Below are 11,630 nucleotides of genomic sequence, written 5' to 3' on the forward strand. Positions count from 1 at the left end.
GATGCTTCTTGGTCAGGTCGGCTGTTTCTATGTGTTTCTGCAACTGGTCTTGCCCTCACCCTCTGCATCTGGATTCTAGTTAGACCCAGTCTTTAGTTGCAGGTGTTTGCTTCTGTTTCCAACTGGTACTAGATGAGGGCTTCATAATGGTGGATAAGTTAGTTATTGATCTAATTACCAGGGAAGGGCATTTATGATAGCCTTTACACTGTTACTCAAATTGTTAGTTGGAGTCAGTCTTGTAGGTCTCTAGAAATTTCTTCAGGTTCAGTTTTTCCTTCAAACCAATAATGGCTCCCTCTTTTATGTTCTCTCTCTCTCTCTCTCTCTCTCTCTCTCTCTCTCTCTCTCTCTCTCTCTTCTCATCTCCTACCTTCTATTATTCCCCTGACTCAATCTTCCTAGTCCCATGTGCTTTCCTCTCCTCCCCTTCTTTTTCACCTAGTTCCCTCTCCCCACACTGCCCCCCCCATATTCCATGTGCTCTGGAGAACTTGTCCCTTCCCCCTTCTTTGAGGGACCTTATATGCATCTATCAGAATCCACCTTGTATTCTAGTTCCTATGGCAGTGTGAATTATAGGCTGGTGATACCTTTGCTCTAGGTCTAAAATCCATATATGAGTGAGTACATACCATGTTCCTCTTTTTGTGACTGGGTTACCTCATTCAGGATGGTACTTTTTAACTGCTATCTACTTGGCTGCATATTTCAAGAATCCATTGTTGGGTTTTTTTTTTTCTGCTGAGTAGTATTCAATTGTGTAGATGTGCCACATCTTCTTTATCCATTCTTCAATTGAGGGGCATCTAGGTTGCTTCCAGGTTACTGCTATTACAAATAATGCTGCTATGAACATAATTGAGCACATGTCTTTGTTGCATGGATGTGGGTCATTTGGGTATATGTCTAAGAGTGGGATTGTTGGGTTCTGTGGTAAACTAATTCCCATTTTCCTGAGGAACAGCCATACTGATCTCCAAAATGGCTGTACAAGTTTGCACTCCCACCAGCAGTGGAGGAGTGTTCCACATTCTCCACATCTTCTCCAGCATAAGTTGTCATTGGTGTTTCTAATTTTAGTCATTCTGGCAGGAGTAAGATGGTATCTCAAAGTTGTTTTCATTTGCATTTCCCTGATCCTAAAGATGTTGAGCACTTCCTTAAGTGTCTTTCAGCCTTTTTTATTTCCTCTATTGAGAATTCTCTCTTCAATTTTGTACCCCATCTTTTCTTAGGATTATTTGGTGTTTTGTTGACTAATTTCTTGAGTTCTTTGTATATTTTGGAGATCAGCCCTTTGTCAGATATAGGATTGGTGAAATCCTTTCCCAGATTGCTGGGTTGCTGGTTGGTCTTGTCCACTGTGTCCTTTGCCTTACAGAAGCTTCTAAGTTTGAAGAGGCCCCATTTATTAATTGTTGCTCTCAGTGTCTGTGCCCCTTCAGTTATGTTCAGGAAGCACATTCATAAAAGAAATGCTATTAAAACACAAAGCTCGCATAAAACCTCACACACTTATAGTGGGAGATTTCAACACACCACTGTCAACACTAGACAGGAACACCAGTCAGAAACTTAACAAAGAAACAAAAGAACTAACAGAAGTTATGTCTCAATTGGGTTTAACATACATCTATAGAACATTCCATCCAAACACAAAAGAATATAACTTCTTCTCTGCTCCATAAGGAACCTTCTCTAAAATAGACCACATACTAGGAAGGATAGCAAACCTCAACAGATACAAAACATTGGAATAACCCCTGTATCTTATCAAACCACCATGCTTTAAAATTGGAATTCAACAACACAAATCCCAGGAACCCTACAATCTCATGGAAACTTAACAATGCCCAATTGCACCATACCTGTGTCAAAGAAGATATAAAGAAAGATATTAAGGAATTCCTAAAATTCAATGAGAAAGAGGAAACTACATACCCTAACTTGTGGAACGCCTTGAAAGCAGTGTTATTAGGGAAGTTCATTGCACTACGAGCCTATATGAAGAAAACAGAGGACAGTCACACTAGATAATTAATAGAAAGCCTTAGAACAAAAGAAGCAAACTCTCCCCAGAGGAGTAGATGCCAAGAAATAATCAATTTGAGGGCTAAAATCAATAAAATATAAATCAGGAAAACAATACAAAAAGTCAATGCAACAAAGAGTTGGTTTTTCGAGAAAATAAACAAGATACACAAACTTTTACCAAAACTAACGAAAAAGCAGAGAGAGAACATGCAAATTAACAGAATCAGAAACAAAAAATGGGGACATAACAGTGGGCACAGAGGAAATCCAGACAATTTTCATATCATATATTGAAAACCTGAACTCCACAAAATTTGAAAATTCAAAGCAAATGGTCAAATTTCTGGATAACTATCACTTGCCAAAATTAAATCGAGAACAAACAACTTAAATAAGCCTATAACCATCAACGAAATAGAAGCAGTCACTGAAACCCTTACAACCAAAAAAAAAAAAAAAAATCTCAGGGCCAGAAGGATCATTGCAGAATTCTACCAGAAATTCAAGGAAGAGCTAATACCAATACTCCTCAAATTGTTCCACACAATAGAAACAGAAGGTTGCATATCAAACTCTTTTTAGAGGTCACAATCATCTTGGTATCCAAGACACAACTAAGAAAGAAAATTACAGACCAATATCTCTGATGAACATCAATGCAAAAAATACTCAATAAAATGCTGGCAAACCGAATCCAAGAATACATCAGAGAAATAACCCACCATGACCAAGTATGCTTCATCCCTGGGTTGCAGGGATGGTTTAACATAAAAAAAAAAAATCTATCAACGTGATCCACCATATAAACAAACTGAAAAGAAAACAATATGATCATCTCCCTAGATGCTGAAAAAGCCTTCAACAAAATTCAACATCCTTTCATGGTAAAGGTCTTGGAGAGATCATGGATAACAGGAACATACCTAATAGGAGCAATATACAGTAAACCAACAGCCAACATCAAACTGAATGGAGAGAAGCTTAAGGCGATTCCTCTGAAATCAGGAATAAGACAAGGGTGTGCTCTCTCTCTCTCTCTCTCTCTCTCTCCAAATCTCTTCAATATTGTACTTGAAGTTCTAGCTAAAGCTATAAGACAACAAAAAGAGACCAAGGTTATCCAAATTGGAAAGAAGAAATCAAACTTTCTCTATTTGCAGATGATATAGTTTACATAAGCGACCCAAAAAATTTTACCAAGGAACTACCACAGCTGATAAACACATTCAGCAAACTAGCAGGATACAAGATAAACTCAAAAAAACAAACAAACAAACAAACAAAAAAAAAAAAACAGTAGCCCTACTTTATTCATATGACAAAGGGTATGAGAAAGAAATCAGAGAAACATCAACCTTTACAATAGCCATAAACAACATAAAGTATCTTGGGGTAATGCTTCCCAAACAAGTGAAAGACCTATATAATAAGAACTTTGTGTCTTTAAAGAAAGACATTATAGAAGATACCAGAAAATGGGAATAACTCCCATGCTCTTGGATACGTAGGAAAAACATAATAAACATGGCAATCTTGCCAAAAGCAATCTACAGATTCAGTGCAATCCCCATTAAAATCCTAGCACAATTATCCATGGACCTTGAAATCAACTTTATATGGAAAAACAAAAGACCTAGGATTGCCAAAACAACCCTATACAATAAAAGCACTTCAGGAGGCATCACCATCCCTGATTTTACGCTGTACTACATACCTATAGTCTGGGAAACAGCCTGGTATTGGCACAAAAATAGACAAGTAGACTAATGTAACCAAATAGAAAATCCTGATATTAACCCACATAGCTATGAACACCTGATTTTTGACAAAGCAGCTAAGGGGTGGAGAGAAAGCATCTTCAACAAATGGCGCTGGTAAAATTGGATGATGGTGTGTAGAATACTGAAGATAGACCTATGTCTATCACCATGCACAAAACTCAAGTCCAAATTGATCAAAGACCTGAACACAAATCCAGCCACACTGAATCTCTTAGAGGAGAATGTGGGAGGTAACCCTGTACTTTTTTTTTTTTTTTTTGTAGTTAATCTGCCACACTGATAAAGGTGTTTTTCAGCTGTAGGAGTTCTCTGCTAGAGTTTTTCAGGTCACTAATGTAAACTTTATGTCACCTGACAATACTGAAAGTTTGACTTCTTCCTTTCCATTTTGTATTCCCTTGATATGCTTTTGTTGTCTTATTGCTCTAGGTAATACTTCAAGTACAATATTGAAGAGATATGGAGAGAGTGAACAGTCTTGTCTAGTTACTGATTTTAGATGAATCATACTGTGTGTCTCTTCATTTAGGTTGATGTTGGTTGGTGCTTTGTTGCATATTGCTTTTATTATGTTTAAGTATGTTCCCATTACCCCTGGTCTCTCCAAGACCTGTATCATGAAGGGGTGTTGGATTTTCTGAAAGGCTTCCTTTAGTGAGATGATCATATGGTTTTTCTTTTTTAGTTTCTTTACTGGTAGATTTCATTGATGGGTTTTCATATGATGATCCATCTCTTTATCCCTGAAATGAAGCTTACTTAGTCATGGTGGATTATTTTTCTGATATGTTCTTAGATTTCATTTTCCAGTATTTTATTTAGTAGTTTTGCATCAATGTTCATGAGACATATTGGTCTGCAGTTCTCTTTCCTATTTGTATCTTTTTTGTGGCTTGGGTGGCAAGGTAATTGTGGCCTTGTAAAAAGAGTTTGGAAATGATAATCCTGCTTCTATTGTGTAGAACAATTGGAGGATTAGCTCTTCTTTGAATTTTTGGTAGAATTCTACGTAGAAACCATTTGCCCCCCCCCCCTTTTTTTCATTATTTATTGGTGAGACTTTTAATGTCTGCTTCTATTTTATTGGGGGCTATAGGCCTATTTAAATTTCTTATCTTTTCTTGATTTAATTTTAGTAAGTGATATCTAACCAGAATATTGTTCATTTCTGATGGGAGATGTCATTCTGTATATATGTTTCTCATACTGCTTAATGAATAAAGCGCTATTGGCCAATAGGAAAGGAAGACAGGAGGGACAAAGAGAGAAGGAGGAAAGAGGAAGGAGTAAAGAGGAGTCAAGATGGAGAGTCTGGAGAGAGCTGGATGCCAGCTTGCTCTCCAAGGGTAAGATGAGACCACATGGAAATACATAGCAGAAATGGGTTAATACTTAAGAAAGAGTTAGCCGATAAGAAACTAGTACCTGGCCAACAGCATTATATCAAATACAGAGTCTCAGTGTGTTAATTGGGGCTGGTGCAGTGGTGGGACAAGACCAGGCTGCAGGCAGAAAAACCTTACTTCTTACATATTTCTATTAAATTATGGAATTTTGTGGAGTTCATATTTTCAGAATATGACCTGAAGAATCTCTGGATATCCTCAGTGTCCATTCTTATGTCTCCTTTTCATTTCAGATTTTGTTAATTTGCATGTTCTCGCTCTGCTTTTTGGTTAGTTTGGATAAACTTTGGTCTATCTTGTTTTTCTGGAAGAACCACCTCCTTGTTACATTGATGCTTTGTATTGTTTCCCTAGTTTCTACCTTAATGATTTCAGCCCATGAAGTGATTATTTTCTGTTGTCTACTCCTCCAGTGTGAGTTTGCTTTTTTTTTCCTATAGGTTTTAGGTATGTTATTAATTCTCTAGTGTGACTATTTCCAGTTTCTTCACGTGGATATCTAGTGCTATGAACTTTCCTCTTAGCACTGCTTTAAATTGTTCCATAAGCTTGGATAGGATGTGTCTTCATTCTAATTGAATTCTAGGAAGTTTTTAATTTCTTTATTTCTTCCTTGATACAGGAATGGGACAAGTTGCACATTGTTCATTTTCCATGCATTTGTAGGTTTCTGTAATTTGTGTTATTGTTGAATTTTATACCTATTGAGGTTTGCTGTAATGCTGAGTATGTTGTCATTTTCAGAAAATGTTTGTTCCATGTGTCACTGAGAAAAAGTTATTTTTTTGTGTTTGGATGTAATCTTCCATAAAATCTGTTAAACCCAGCTGGATCATATTTTCTGAGTTCCTTTGTTCAGTTTCTGGCTAGTGGATTTGTCCAGTTTTGAGAGTGGGGTGTTGTAATCTTACACTACATTTTGTGAAGTTTTCTATGATTTGACTTTTAGTAATATCTCTTTTACGAATGTAGGTGCCTTTGTATTTGGGACATAGATATTCAGTATTGAGTTTTCATCTTGACAGATTTCTCCTATGATGAATAAGAAATAACCTTCTTCATCTATTTTGATTGATTTTAGTTTAAAGTCTAATTTGTTAAATATTAGGATTGCTACTTCTACCTGTTTATTGGGTCCATTTGATTTTGAATACCTTTTTCCAAACCTTAACTCTAAGGTAATGTCTGTTTTTTAATTTGAGGTGTGTTTCTTGTATGCAGCCTGTGTCTTTTATAAGTGAGTTAAGAATATTAATCCTGAGGGATATTAATGACCATTGACTGTTAATTCTTGTTTATTTGTATTTTGTTAGTTTTGTTTTTTGATGATGTTATTCTGAGTATTTTCCTCCATTTTTCTTTTGGCTGTTGGTAAAGTGGGATTACCTATCGCCTATGTTTTTGTGGGTGTAGTTAACTTCCTTGGTTTGTAGTTTTCCTTGCAGAACTTTATGTGGGGCTAGACTAGTTTATATGTATTGTTTAAATCTGCTTTTTCTCTTTGTCAAGGAATACCTTGGTTTCTCCACCTATAGTGATCGAATGCTTTGCTGGGTAGAGTAGACTGGGCTGGCATCCGTGGTCTCTTAGAGTTGGTAGAATATCTATCTATGACCTTATAGACTTCATACTTTCTATGAGAATTCAAGTGTAATTCTGATAGTTTGCCTTTATGTATTACTAGGCCTTTTTCCTTTGCTGCTCTTAATATTCTTTCTTCATTCTGTAGGTTTGGTTTTTTGAATATTATGTGGATATTTTGTGGCCTACTCTATTTGATGTTTTGTAAGCTTCTTGTATATCATGACATGTTTTTATTTAGGAAAGTTTTATTCTACAATTTTGTTGAATATATTTTCTGCACCTTTGAATTGGGTTTCTTCACCATCTTCTATACCTATTTTTCTTAGGTTTGGCCTTTTCATGGTGTCCCAAATTTCCTAGATATTTTGTGTTAGGAACTTTTTGGATTTAAGATGTTCTTTGACTAATATAGATTTTTCATTTTTCCTAGTTCCTGAGATTCTCTCTTCCACCTCACCATCCATCCATCTGTTAGTTACACTTTCATCTGTAGTTCCTGATCATTTATTCTACTTTTCTATTTCCAGTATTCTCACAGACTATTTTTTGTCTCTATTTTAGCTTTCAAGCCTCACACTATTTTGAATTGTTTCTTGCAATAGTTTATTTTTTTTCTCCTCCATTACTTGAATTATGTTTTTGTTTTTTTTCTTTTCCATCTTTATAATGGATTTTCTCATTACCTCTTTGAGGGTCTCTATGATCATTATAAAGTTGTTTCTAGGGTCCTTCTGTTTTATCTGTGTTGGGATGTTCAGTTCTTGCTGGTGTGGAGTCTCTAGACTCTGGTGGCATTATATTTATATTTCTTTTGTTGATTGTGTTCTTAAACTGTCATCTACCCATCCCTCTTACAGTGCATACTGGTGGGGTCTCCCTCTCTCCTGGTGATTGTGGTCTTAGTTGGTCTAATGCTGGTTTCCCAGGTATCAATATGGGGGTATATGATCTCCTCCATGTTCAGGTCAACTGTCTCCATGGGGTCCTGTAGCCTGTACAGCTTGGTAATGGCACAAAAATAGACAAGAAGACCAATGAATCAAATAAAAAATCCTGATTTTAACAAACACAACCACAAATACCTGGTTTTTTTTTTTTTTTTTTTTTTTTTTTTTTTTTTTTTTTTTTTTTTTTTTTACAAAACAGCTAAAATTATACAATGGAAGGAGGAAAGTGTCTTCAACAAATGGTACTGGCAGAACTGGATGATGGTGTGTAGAAAACTCCATATAGACCCATGTCTATCACCATACAGAAAACTTAAGTCCAAATGGGTCAAGGCCTCAACATAAATCCAGCCACACTGAACATCTTTTAAGAGAAAGTGGGAGGTACCCTTGAAAAATCTGTTTTTATTATGTTGGAAATCCTAAAGAAATAAAAATATCTCTTGTTCAGTCAAACCACAAGTATGTAAACTAGGTATTACCAACTCAAAATACAGCCATAACAAATGAGATTGCAACAGTAATTACAAAAAGCCGTTCACATACACATAGCATGCACATACCAGACAATGAAAATCCCCATATCATTACTCACAGAAATAGAAAAAAAACACATCCAAAATTTCATATGAAAGTACTGACAAAACAGTCATAAGCATTAAGCACAATACTGGAGGAATTATCATTCCAGATCTTAAGATATTCTACAGATACATAGTAGTAAAAACAATATGGTAATAACATAGAAACAGATATGTAGACCAATGGAACAAAATTGAAACCTCAAACATGAGTATATGTGATGCTACCCATTTCACATTTGACAAACATGCAAAAGGCATATGCTAGAGAAAAGAAAGCATCTTCAACAAATGGTGCCAGGAAAAATGTGTGCCCAACTACAGAACAATGAAATTAGTTCTATAATTACCAAATTGAAAAAAAATATTTAACTCCAGATTTACCAGACTTAAATGGAAACCTGAAATACTGAAACTGATAGAAGACAATTACAATATGTAGGTGTGGTATAGGTATAGGAATGTACATTCTGAACAAATATATTTGCTCATGATTTAAGGCCAATGATTAACAAGTGGAACTTTATAAAAATAGAATCTTCTGCACAGCAAAATAAACAATGAACTTGGTGAAGAGAAAGCCCATAGAATCAGAGAGACATTTGCTACCTATATTTTTGTCAGAAGACAAATATCCTGAATATATAAAGAACCAAATAAAACTAAATGACCCATTAAAACTTGGGGCCAGCACTAGAGCAGACTATTGTCAAGTGAAGGAAAACAATGGTTAATGAATAGCTACAAAACATGTGATCTTCCCTAGAAAGGTGAGACTGCAAACTGATCAACCTATCTTGAATCATTGTAAAATTTTTCATAAAGCTAAAATGTAATCTATCATACCCTATTATACTCCTCCTTGGTATATGCCCAAGGGACTAAATATCCTAACTCCACACTTCCTTACTCAGTCATTGTAATTATAGATTTATCTAATCATTACAATTCTAAATATCTTTCAGCTGATAAATGGATAATGAAAATGTGATACATGCATGCTATGGAATATTATTTATCTGATAATATTGAAATCATGATCTTTACATGTAAATAACTTGAAAGATCATATTGAGTGAGAAAGATGCTGTATGTTTTGGTTTGGTTTGGTGTGTGTGTGTGTGTGTGTGTGTGTGTGTGTAAGAGACAGAGAGAGAGAGAGGTCTGTGATACCTTACACGATCTCCAATTATTCAATTTAAGTACACATTCTCAAGTAACTGTATAAACAAAGAAATTAAAAAGGGATCACTATCAGGATAGGGAATGGGAGAGCAATAGAAAGGAACAGTATGGTATATTTGATTAGTTGGGAGAAATTGGAAACTTGGGGTGGGGTCCTAACTATGGAGAGGGAGATAAATACAAGAGGAGACAAGCCAGTAAAATAATAGTAAAGAGGTCTGAAAAATTGTAAGAAATTAAATGCCCTCAACCATTAATGCTTTGCTTTGTGTACTTCCTCTGCTGCCTCCCAGAAAGGTTTCAACCACTCACAGTCCTTCACGAGATGAGACCAGTATCCAGAACACTGGCTCCTTATCTCATTTGAACTCATGCCAGATAAGTAAAATTTGGTGCAATGAGTGAGCCTTAATTCTTCAAGTGTAGATCTTTTAGCTAATACTGCCACCGTACAATGACGCAAAGGGAAGAACAGTGATACAGTGATTATTGGAGAGATTTAGGTAAGTCCAAAAGTATCAAAAGATGGGGTCATTGTTGCAAAGTCGATTGATTAAAGGATAAATATTAAAATATTGGAGCTTAACTTGCTCAGCATGTTGTTAGTAACAATTACAAAGGAGCTAGGAATGGGACTTCCACTGTCGTTGTTCTGGCATGTACTATTGTCAAGGAGGGTTTTGAGACAATCAGAAAAGGTGCTAATCCAGTAGAATTCTAGAAAACCCCTCATGAAATTGACCAGGTTGCTACAGTTTCTGAAAATAGAGACAATGACACTGGAAGATTGGAAGAAAGGGCATCATCACAGTGAAGTATGGAGAAATCCTGAATGATGGATTAGAAATTATTGAAAGCATAAAGTTTAATAGAGGATATATTTCTCCATGCTTTCCTAACATGTTGAAAGGTCAAAATGTGAATTCTAAGATTCCTTTGGTGTATTGAGTGTAATGCTTATTTTCAGTGTCTGGTAAATTGCCAATACTCATCAGAAACCCTTAGTCATAATTACTGAGAGTATCTAAGCACACTGGATTTCAATGGGCTAAAAGCTGATCTTCAGGTTGTAGCAGCCAAAAGTTCAGGGTTTAGGGACAATAGAAAGAACCAGGAATTGCTACTGTTGATGCAGAATTGAAAGAACAAGCATTGATTCTAAATCTTGAAGACTTAAGAAAAGTTGGAGAGATCATTGTCACCGAAGTTGACATCAGGTTTTTGAAAGGAAAAGGTGGAAAGGCTCAAACTGAAAAGAGTATTCAAGAAATTACTGAGCAGTTAGACATTACAGCTAGTGACCATGAAAAGGAAAACCTTAATAAGGAACTGGTTAATCTTACAGAAATATCTGTTCTGAAGTTTGAAGGAGAGAGTGATTTTGAAGTAAATGACAAGAAAGACAGGGTTTAGGATGCTCTCAATGCTACAATAGCAGCTGTTGAAGAACACATTGTTCTGGAATAGGGCTTTGCTCTTCTTTGGTACATCCCAACCTTGGATTCCTTATAAAATGTTCATGAAGATCAGAAAATAAGTATAGAAATTCTTAAAAGTACACTCAAAATTCCTCTAATGACTATTGCTAAGAACGTATTATTGAATGATCTTTGATAGTTGAGAAAATTTTACAGAGTTCTCAAAAACTTTGTTATGATGTTTTGTTCAGACATTTTGTGAACATAGTGGAAAAGGAAACCATTGATCCAGCAAAGGTTATAAGAACTGCTGTTATGAGTATGATTTTCCTGCCATTCTGGGTCCCCTGCGGAGCCATCCCAAATTAACACACAGAGACTCTGTATTTGATATAATGCTGTTGGTCAGTTACTTATTGGCTAGCTCTGTCTTAATTATTAACCCATTTCTATTAATCTAAGTGTTTCCACATAGTCTTATCTTACCAGAGAGAGGGGGTGGCATTCTTCTCTCTGTGTCCTTCATCTTGGATCTCCTCCCTATTACTTCCTCTTTTCTCCTCGTCTCCTAGTCCAACTAACTTGCTTTCCAATTGGCCAACAGTGATTTATTCATTAAACAATACAAGAAACATATTTACAGAATGACATCTCCCATCATCTCCTTTTTTCTGTCTAAAATAAAAGGAAG

General features: G+C 35.8%; 1 pseudogene; it reads left to right on the forward strand.

Annotated features, from left to right (window-relative positions):
* Nucleotides 1-9,777: 9,777 nt before the first annotated feature.
* On the forward strand, nt 9,778-11,308 carry LOC127228924 (60 kDa heat shock protein, mitochondrial-like; annotated as a pseudogene).
* The last annotated feature ends 322 nt before the right edge of the window (nt 11,309-11,630 follow it).

The sequence above is a fragment of the Phodopus roborovskii genome, unplaced genomic scaffold, assembly GCF_943737965.1.
Source record: "Phodopus roborovskii unplaced genomic scaffold, PHOROB, whole genome shotgun sequence".
In the NCBI taxonomy this organism is placed as follows: domain Eukaryota; kingdom Metazoa; phylum Chordata; class Mammalia; order Rodentia; family Cricetidae; genus Phodopus; species Phodopus roborovskii.